The sequence below is a fragment of the Coffea arabica genome, chromosome 5e, assembly GCF_036785885.1.
Source record: "Coffea arabica cultivar ET-39 chromosome 5e, Coffea Arabica ET-39 HiFi, whole genome shotgun sequence".
NCBI lineage: Eukaryota > Viridiplantae > Streptophyta > Magnoliopsida > Gentianales > Rubiaceae > Coffea > Coffea arabica.
In genome coordinates this window covers 36,393,006-36,404,505 of record NC_092318.1, presented here as the reverse complement: position 1 = coordinate 36,404,505, position 11,500 = coordinate 36,393,006, and positions in this window count along the sequence as shown.

Here is an 11,500-nt window from a genome sequence, read left to right as displayed (position 1 = left end):
TTTAATTTTTAGCTTTATTTTTATTATTTATTTTTGTTCTTATTTTATCTTATGTTATTTTAGTTGATTAACTGTACAAAATGATAGTTAATATTTATTTTTCGCTTATTTTTATAAATTAGGTTCATCATTTTTATTTTTAAGATATTTTTGCATTAAATTTTTGAAAAGGAAAATTCTCACAAAAATTCAAAAAATTTGTTTTTAATCCTCTTAGATTCGATTTTTTTAAAATAAATGAAAATTTTGCAATTCAATTGCATTTAGGAATTAATATTCTTGTTTACCTAAATTGATTTTGAAAAATAAAAATATAATAAATAAATAAAAATAAGAAGATAGGTGGGGGCTTGCATGGTAGACAAGTGTGTCAGGGGTGCATGAGGCAAGTGTGTTAAGGGAGCTTTAGACAAGTGTCCCTACTCTTTGATTAGTAGAATGACACTTGTTGATTTAGAGATTTTTGGAAAAATACAAAAGGAAAAAAAAAAAAGTAGCTACGGGAAACAAGACCAAGCAAAGAAAAAGAGAAAGCTACGGGCAGCAAAAAAGGGAGAAGGGTTTTGGGGAAGCAAGAGGAGAAGAGAGCAAGGGGGAAAGAAAAAAGAAAACCAAACGGGAGAAAGAGAGCTGGGGGAGTAGAAAAAACAGGAAGAGAGCCTGAGGGAAATCTGGAAAAGGGGGCTACGGGACAAGAGGAAGCAAGGAAGAGAGAAACTGAGAGAAAGGAGAAAGCTTTGGGCAAGGGAAACCAAGAAAAGAGAAGGAAAAGGAGAAAGGGAGAAAGGGGGGAAGGGGGGAAGGAAAAGAGAAAGAAAGCAAGAAAGGAGAAAGGGAGAAACTTTGGGAAGATCGGAGAGGGAAAATAGCCAAGGAAAAAGAAGAAAGACAAGCGAAAAATCAAAGGAAAAGAAAAGTTTGTCAACTGGAAAACTTGGTTCCAGGCTGGACGAACAGCCCACTTCATTGCAAATTTCAGATCAATTGTTGAGTTTTTGGAAGGATTTCGTTGTTTCTACACTTCCCCTAGACATATTAGAACAACTTTCTCATAGAAAGTTCTTAGGAAAAACATCCATGACCTTCCAAAATCTCGACCCAAAGCATCGCCTGCATCAGCGCTGAAATCTTCTGCAACCCAGTTCGTGGATTTCGTTTTCCAGAGCCGTTCGATTTCTTGGGGCCTTTCCTGTTCGTTTAGCAGCCTAAGTGCTCTCAGGTAATCATGGACTCTTCTCAATCTTGGTTTGACACAATTTTCATAGAGATTTGAATCCCTTATGCATGATTTTCTTCCTTTCCTAAGTTTTGTCGATGCTTGATGACGATGACTGTGGTTATGCTTGGTGATGTTATTGTGCTGTTAATAGGCTTGGGATCCATCCCTTTGTTCATTTAATGTGTATCTGAAACTATGAACTCATTTAGAAGCCATGAATAGATAGTGTTTTTCCCACATATGTAATCTGATGAACTAAAGATTGCATCTTTGGTCCTTGTTTGTGCATGTGGTTTGGGTCTGAGAATCCTTAGGAGTGCCAAGTACAAGATTCGAGTTTGGTTCTTGTTGACTTGGCTTGAAAGTTTGGTGTTTGTTTGAATCTTTTTGACATGAAAACCACGAAACCCAGAACCTGTGAGTTTGCCAGTCGCCCGGGGAGGGGGAAGCCAGGAGGTCTGGAGTTTATTCTTTTCATTTTTGTTGTCTTTTGTATCTCACAATGACTTAGTGTGTATTTGCCGTGTGAGGTTGCTGAAATCTCGAAGTATCAGAGGAAGCCATGAGTTTTTTGTTTATTGAGTTCATGGCTGCTTGAGTGTGTTGAATCGGCAAAACCCAGAAGATTAAATTTCGGTGATTGAAATTTTTGCACGTTGAAATGATTGAATGTCTATGATGTTTGTTGTTTAAGATGAAAGTCTTGATGTTTGTCATGTTTACCACGAGAAATGGCTGCGAAAACCAGGAAAAATTGCAGAAACCAGTGAGGAAGAAGACTCCTTCGAGCAAGATGTATGGAAACTTCCAAAAATTGCACTTTAACCCCTGATTTGTCAACTAATGCCATTATGGCCCAGAAAATTGAAAAATTAATCAATTTTGTCCCTTTAAAAATGTTAATTTTCTTTGATATGAGTTAATGTGATTTTTGGATAGATTTTAGTGAATTTTAGAATGAATTTTGAAGGTTTAATGATTTTTGATAGATTTATAGTCTTGATTTGGATTTTTAGTAAAATTTTGAGAATTTTTTTTGTTTAATTATAGCAAATAGGTTTTCATTTATTTTTTTTTGAATTTTATCATTTGGTTTTGATAGGTTTCACCTTAAGCCCTTAATTTTAATTTATTTCATTTTAGCCCCCTAATATTTGTCATAATAATGATTTGACCTCTCAAACTTTTTTAATTCTTTCAATTGGGTTCTTGTTTGTTTTAATTTGTTGAATATGGGTTGTTTGCTTTTATTTGAATGTTTTGATTGATTCAATTTCATGTTTATTTCCATTTCTCGCGATTATTCATTAATTAAAGTGATGCCTTGACCTTTTTCTTTGTTTTGGAGGAAAAATAAGAAAAGTTTCATTTTCTTAGGTCACCAATTCAAGGGAAGTATATTCTACTCTTTATCTTGATTTTACTTGATCCTATGTGCTCCTATATGATTTGATGTGTGTAATTGCATGCCTTTTTGAATGTTTCTTTTATTTATTCACTTTATTGGTTTTAATTTTGTATATTCATTTTAATTAAATTTTTTGGTTATTTGAGAGGCATTTAAATGCCAAGTTGTAATAGTTAGGTTATTATTTTATGTCATTTCATTCTTTCTCCTTTTAAATTGTAGTTAGAGCCCCCAAATGTAATAGTTAGGTCTTTATTTACTTTATTTGCTTTGTGTGTTTTGCATGCTTGTGTGTTTACATGTTACTCGCTTTCTTAGGGTCTTGCATCTAGATATCATGCTTATGTGCTATGTGTTTTATGTGATTTATGTGTTTATTTGCTTCATTATATTTTACATGATTTATTTGACTGTAATAAATGCACGTCGTCACCACACTAGTCCAACGCTAGTTGTGGCCCCTTTTTCGATCCCATTTTTTTCGATTTCTCACTAGTCCAATGCTAGTGAGAACTTATAGACATGAGTTAGTCCAACGCTAGATCCTTAGGGACCATCCACGCGCTAGATCATGTTTGTGTGATAATCACTATATTTGCATGCATATTTTCTATTTTTTAGGGTTTTTTCGCATGACATTTCCCTTATATGTATATTCCTTATCCCATATTTTCCCTATATGTATATTTCTTACCCCTATGTGTGAAACATGACATGTAGACTTGCATGCCATGTAAGAAAATTAGAACTATGTTAGATCATTTGTTTGATTAGATAGGAAAATACCCCTCGAATATGGGATATGGACGAGTATAACTCTTTAACCTTAGCACGCTCGTATTCCCTCTATTAAAGGAAAAATTAAAGTCACGAATTTTTAGCCCCCCGCACCTGTTATGATCCATTTCTTTAGGTCATGTATATTTGTATAGTTATTATTTTCTTTTCTTTCCTTCGAATTTCATATTTTTGCATACTCGTGACCTCTTCAAAGAGTCAATTTGGGCGTCACAATTAATGTGATTTGCACCAATTAAGTTTTGAAGAGATATTCCGACCCCCCGATATCCTCCTAGGTTTAGGTTTAGCATCCATATAATGACATCCAAATGTGATAAATTCTTAGGTTAAAATAAGAAAATTTTTGATTAAATCACGCAACTAGCTTTAGGCTAGGTTGAAAGGGTGCCTTGGACTTTATCCTTACCTTCCCTTTCTTCAAATGTGACTCCTGACCCCTTTTCTCTGATTGTCGAAGACTTGGAGTCGTTTAAAAAGGGTTTTCTTTACTTTTTTATTTAAAATTAATTTTTAGATGACTTGGTACACCTTAACTCCATACCAAGTGGCGACTCCTAATTTTTATTAAAAACCCTTTTTAAACTATTATTTTTGGGTCAAATCGTCCCCTTTAGGCCCATTTTCTTTATTCATTTTCTAAAAATCAAAAAACTCATTTTTCAAACAAAATTAATCAAAATTCATTTCTTTATTCATTTTGTAATTAAAAATTCATTTTTCTCAAAATTCATCATAAATTCATTTTTATAAAATACTTTATATTTTATTTAAAAAATGGGGCGCGACAATTGTTTGCCAAATCATGAGGAACTAAATTCGAAAAAAAGTGCATGTAGTGTTTTCACCTCTTGAATCATTGTTGTTGGTTGTGTGTTGATTGCTTGAGAACAAGCAATGATCCAAGTGTAGGGGAGTTGATAAGTGATTATTTTGTGCTATATTTGGATGATATTTTATTCTACTTTTAGTCACTTTTTCAATATTATAGGAAGAAAATGGTCAATATTTGCTAGAATTGGTTCCAAATACAATCTAAAGCTTAATTGAGAATTTGTCCCTTTGATTTGCATATTTTTGGTTATTTTTATAAGAGTTGAAAATGGACTTCATTTTGGACAAGAAATAGGCTTATAATATAATGATTGCAATCCTAAAGTTCACAAGGATGATGAGTTTTAAAAGTGGTTCGAGTCGTTAGAAGAATAAAACAAAGATACTTATCAAAAACGGAAGTCGACTCGAATCCCTCCAAACAATCTGGCCAGTTTTTGGAAGGATTCAAGGCAGAGAATTTTTGGTGAAACAGGGGACAAATCCCTCCAAGGAATCCAGCCGAAACTTCGAGAGATTTCCTGGAGGGATTTCGGTCAACATTGATGGCTTGCTCTTGCGCAACTTGTTTTCTACTCCATTCTTTCACAATTTTTGAGGGACAAATTGTATAAGATTTGCAGCTGTAAAAGGGAGATTCTAGCAACAAATCTTGACTTTATTTCTTCTATAATGATGTGATTTTGCTTGGAACAAAAAATGTTGACATTTGAAGCCAATGTTCACACTTGAAAGAAGACACAAAGAGGAAAGATTTCTCTATAAAAAGGAGTTTGTGTCTTCATTTTAGAGCTTGAAGAGTGCAAGAATACACCACAAAAATGTAACTCTTACATTTTCTTAGTTTTAGGTTAGTATAGTATAGAATATTTTAGGTAGTTATGTGTGTTATCCACTCTCATATATTGGCTAGATTAGGATGAAGATGAAGATGAAAAAAGAGGGGTTGAAACTCATGTGACAAAGGTTATCTCTCCTCTAACTCTTTATCTTTTATATTGGATTCTTAAGTATGGTTAATATACAAGATTTGGATTTTATGTTTATTATCTATTTTTAAAGTATATGCCTTGGGTATTTGGTTGAACTTTCTATGATTGTTTGGCGTTGATTTCTTGGCTAATTGATGCTATTATTTTGATTGAGTTATTTAGCATTTTTGCTCTTACAATCATGATTAACTGGCCATTGATTATGATCATCTAAAAGTGTTAGATTTGCAATGAGAAATGGAATTTGACACTAGTTCATAGAAGTGTTAAACTATGGTTACACTTACGAAAGTAAAGGTACACCTTTTGTGGCTTTTGTGACTTTGTTCCATGTGATTTCATAGAAGTTAATAAACTTGTAGTTGATTTCATGACCACAAAAGTATGTATGAATTAACTATAGGTATAGTTGGTACACCGGCAAAAGCGGGTATCACGTATATTAGGAAATTACGCCATAACTTAGCCGATATTTTGGTACTCATTTAGTTAGAAAGTTACACTAGCTTGAATAGGTAGGGATTCCATTACCCAAGGAGCTTTTATTTGCATTTATCTATCCATTCATAGTTTAGCTTATTTGTTTTAATTTGTTGATAGTCTAAATAATAGAGAAGGTTTAGTAATACCGATAGTTGCCCATCCTCCTTGAGAGATCGACTCTTAATACCTTATATTCGGTCACGACCCGTATACTTGCGAAACATCGCGTGTGGAGTATTTGGAAATTTATATATGTAAAATTTGACTGTGAATTGAGTTTAATTGTTATACGTATACTCCGAACTCGTCAGTAAGTGATATTTTAAAATTTAGGAGAGCTTAATGATATTGGCTTAAACTTTATGGGGGGTTTATGAAATTATCCCATGCACAGTGCTACTAATTGAGTGCCAGCACATAGTTGTACTGTCAGTAAGATGGTAGCCAGCATATTCTATGAATTAAATGAATTATCAAAACTATATATTACAATAATGAATCCCAAAGCAAAATTACTCCAAATAAAATCTTGTACTGTAAGTTAAAACTAAATTAAAAACAAAGTTTTACACTTAAAAGTTGGTTTGAATTACTAATTAAACTTATCTTGTCTTAATGCTTAAAGTAGGTAATCTTAGTAGCTCATTAGAATGGTCATTTTCATCTAGTGTTATAAATTATCTATCATTTAATCTAATTTAAAATTTATATTTTAATAACTCACCAATTCATTCACTCACCCGCTAGTTGAACCCGTTGACCCTTTTGTTGAACCACTCACCCACTGGTTAAACTAGTAATTTGTCAGGTTATTGAGTTGATTTTAAGAAAATTGAATCTTATTAGGAAGTTAAAGGATGAAAGAGAAACGGAGATTGACGATGAGAATTTCAGAAAGAGATGAGAATAGAAATGAGAGAAAGGGAATTTTCCATTAACTACCAAAAGATGTCCAATTGTCCCCACTTTATAACTAATTTGTAACTAATTCTTAACTAACTCAACTAACAATTAAACCATTCCACTTATTACTACAACTATTTTTTTTTTTTATCAAAAATGATTACACTGGAATTAAGTAGCACAAATTACAATTCCTACCAACCCCCTCCACTTAAAGATTCAGACTTGTCCTCAAGTCTTGAATTTTGGAAATTGATTAGTGATAAATGTTTTGCCCTCCCATGAAGCTTCATCCAAGCTCAAGTGATTCCATTTGATCAAGAATTGTATAACAAGCCTTCCTTCTCTACAAATGACTCTTCTCTTGAGAATAGTTTCAAGCTTCAAAGAACATTGATTATGATTATCTAATTCTGGCAAAGTGGAACAAATTTCTTGAAGTGGTCCTAGCTTCTTTATAAATAATGAGATGTGTAAAACTGGATGTAATCGGGTTCCTTCTGGCAACTTTAGTTTGTAAGCTACATGGCCAAAATTCTTCTAAACTTGAAATGGTCCATAAAACTTGGCTGAGAGCTTCAAGTTTTTCCTGAGAGCAACAGTTTGTTGTCTATAGGGTTGTAGTTTCAAAAATACCCACTCTCCCACACTAAATTGCCTTTCAGTTCTATATTTGTCAACAAAGTACTTCATCCTCTATTGAACCTTAGCCAAATGTTCTTTGATGCTTGCTGAAATTTTGTTCCTTTCTTGTATCATCTGAGAAGCAGCTGGCATCATTGACTCCAATTAAGGGCCTAATGGAATAGGACTTCATTTGTAACCAAACAGGGCTTCAAAAGGAGTTATACCCAAACTAGTGTGGAAAGCATAATTGTACCACTATTTTGTTGATGAAAGCTAATTACTCCATTGAGTTGGATATTCATATATTATGCACCTTAAATAGGTTTCTAGACACTAATTTAGTTGATCACTTTGACCATCAAACTGAGAATGATAGGAAGAACTATAGTTAAGCTCAGTCCCCACAAGCTTGAATAATTCCTTCTAGAAATGGCTAGTAAACACTTTGTCTCTGTCTATTATAATGGCCTCTGGTAATCTATGAATTTTGTATATGTTATCTAGAAATAATTGAGCAACTTGCCTTGCAGTAAATGGATGTGTTAACACAATAAGATGCCCAAATTCAGTCGATCAAGTACTACCAAAATTGTGTCATATCCCTAAGACTTGGGCAATTTGTCAACAAAATCCATATATATATGACCAGACTTGTTTTGGCACAACTATGAGTTGCAACAATCTTGGATAAGGGACATGTTCTGACTTGTTCCCTTGGCAAACATCACATGACTGCATAAAGGATATCATACCTTTTTTATTGTTGCCCAATAGAATAATGCTTTGATTCTACACCAACAAATTCTTTGTCCAAAATGACCTCTCACTGTAGATGCATGCAAAGCTTTAATCAATTCCTATCTTATCCCTTATGCTGATCCAACGTAAAGTTTTCCTTGGTATCTTAACAACCCATCAGCTGGAGCATATGGTGTATTAGCATTAGGATCAAGTAATAGTTGAGCTATAATTTCTTGGCATTGCTGATCTGTTTCATCACTCCTTAGCAGAACTTTTGATGCGAACTCGACACAACAAAAACTTGTTTTGAAGAACCAAGTTGATCAGGCAGTGGAAGTATCTATCTTGATTAGGTTATTGATACAAAAAATGGCTTCTAAAACAATCAAGGACCGCTCGAGATTGATTAGAAGGGTAGAATGACGCCACAATTTAACGTGATCTTGAATTGATAAGTCAATTGAAAACTTAAGAATCCTCTCAAGTGTTCAAATTTGGATCTCTTAGACAAAAGACTCGCTAAACACAGAGTATTTTACTGGAATTTTCTTTAATTCATCAAGTCATATAAAAAAACATTTGGACCTGAAGGCTTTATATAGCCTTTACAAAGACTCAAAACTCCTAACTAAATTAGAACATACGTAAGTAACCTAACTCGGCTAGAATTAGGAAACTAACTCCGACTTAAGCCTCAACTATGGTTAACATGACCTAGTCTTTTAGTTAACCAACTATTAATTATTTGCTAGAAATAACTAAACACACAGTTGGACATATTCCAAGCAAACAACACACATAAGCCTAATAACAATTATAGCTAATATAAATGAACTTAACTAAGGATTAAACTAAGGAAGGGATGGATTGTATGAACTTCCACGAGCTCTTCAATGAATCATCCTATTGCATGACTTGAACATGAATCATTGGATCCTATGTTCACATCATCTTCAATCCATGCAGGTTTAATGATGTCCCATCCTCCCAACTCCATTACTTTGAGGTCAAAGTAGAATTTATGTTAGTTTCTTCCCCAAGTTACTCTAGGACAAATGGCACTGCTAGTTATATAGGAACCAATGCCAACTATCACAAAGAAAGCTGTGACCATCTGATAAGGAATGTCCATTCCAATCAATAATTGACTGCTAATATAACTATTTGAGCTACCTTATCTACCAGAATCAGGACTTCTTCTCCATCCAAACTTCTCATCAATGTAATGGTTTTTCTCTTAAGAGCCTCAAATAAAGTATGGACTGACATTTCCATAATTTGGCCAGGATTTCTCATTTGTTCATTTTGTTCACCTAGAGCATCTTCGAAGATGGAATCTTCCTCTTTTTCACATATCATGAAATTTAAATGCCCAACCTTACGTTGATGGCCTAGACCATACTTTTCTCGATACTTAAAACACAATCCATGATTTCTTCTATATTGAACCCCTTGGGAAGAAATCTCTTTAGTATCTTGATTCTCAAAAGCATGCCCTTTTGACTTGATATTTCTGAAATTACTTGTAGAAGGCACCTAGTAGATATTACTGCCTGATGTAGGATCAGTAGCACTTCTTGTCAACCCAAACCCATTTTTAGCTATATTCTTTTGACTTTCTTTGGAGTTCTTGTTCTATATCTTGATTGAATACTCTTGCCATTATGAAGTCTCAAAAGCCTTATTCAAAGTAGCAAGTTTCATCATTTTTACCATGGGCTTGATTTTCTTTTTTAAACCACTGATAAAACTGGAAATGAAATAACTCTCATCCACATTGCAATTCTTAAGCATCATGAGGGGTTTAAGTTCTTCAAATTTCTCCTAATATTCCTCAACATTGCATTCTTGCTGTAGTTTATTGAATTCCTCTATAACATCTCTGCCATTTCTATCATTAAATCTAGGCATAACAATTCTCCAAATTCCTCCCAAGTCAATTTGGGAATTTAAAGTTTTACCCCTTGAAACCAGTTATCAGCCTTTCCTTCTAGATACGTTTCAACTATTTCTATCCTCTGCTCATCTGGTATCCGATAATTCAAAAAATATTTTTGCATTTTTGTTTCCAATCTCTAGGATATTTCCAGGAAACAATTGCAAGTCAATCTTGGGAGGATTGGGGATCTATAGTTTACCTGCTTCTTTCTTGAAGAGCTTCTAATAGTCTCTCTCTAATTGCATCCTTTGATAAGATGGACATGTTGGTACCAGCAGAGTCTGATCCAATCTTCCCATTTCATCATTCTCTTGTATTTTCTCCTTCCCAACCATCCTAGCCATGAGAGAGTTGAATTTTTGCTCCATTAAAGTCCCAAACTTCTGTTCCCCACTTGACACAAAATTTTGCTCCACGCTTGACACTAGATTTTCCATACATTTTTTGTTTTCTTCTAGTTGTTTCTTTAGCTCAATTCTGATTTATTTTTGGGATGTCTATGATGAATGCAGTGACTCTATTATCTCCTATAGTTTAATTTCTTTCTTTTTAACTTGTTCTTCCAATGTCTTAAATCTAGGACTCTCAGCCATTGAAGAAAATCTTTCCAGGGATCACAGGCTTTGGATGCCAATTGTCAGGTTATTGAGTTGATTTTAAGAGAATTGAATTTTGATTAGGAAGTTGAAGTAAGAAAGAGAAAGTATCGGAGGTTGAAGATGAAAATTCTAGAAAGAGATTAGAATAGAAATGAGAGAAAGGGAATTTTCTATTAACTGCCAAAAGATGCTCGATTACAACAGTGATCCCTACTTTATAGCTGATTTGTAGCTGATGTGAGCATGAATGATGTCCAAGTGTTGATCACGTTGCTGGGGTTCGAGTATGGATCAAGTTCTTGAGATCCTAGGGTTCATTAATTCGTTTAGTTGTGGGCAAGATTGAATCAAAATTCACAACTACGGGTATTAGACGGGTCTTCATAGGAATTCCGCTACCTAAACCTGTTTTCAATCACCAAAGATCCGAGGCTTGTTGTCACGAGTTTCGTCATATCGACGAGATTCGTATCAATAGATAATTCTTAACTAACTCAGCTAACAATACCGTTCTACTTATTACTATAACTGATTTTGTTAATAAAAAACAATTACATTGGATTTAACTAACACAAATTGCAATTCCTGACATAATCCTTCGATCCATCCTCTCATTGAGTTCATTCCTAGGTTGAGTTTAATAAACAAGAAAAAGTCATGACTAAATAGCTTGAATATAAATTGTTATGCTACACTGCCCCTTCTTTCTAGAACTTTTTTCCCCTCGTCTCTAGAACATTTTCAGTCAATATTTCCTTAATCTCTCCCACAGGAGAGAGACCAAATCTAGTCCTCCCCATGGGAGGGAGTCTTCCCTCTAGTTTTTAGTTTCCCTCATTTGAATAAATTCTCTGTTAAGGTTTCCTAGTGAGAGATTTTTCTTTCCTATGATCTTCTAATGAGAGTTTCTTTTCTCTTAAATTGTTCTAATGAGAGTTTATTCTCTCTTTGATTTTT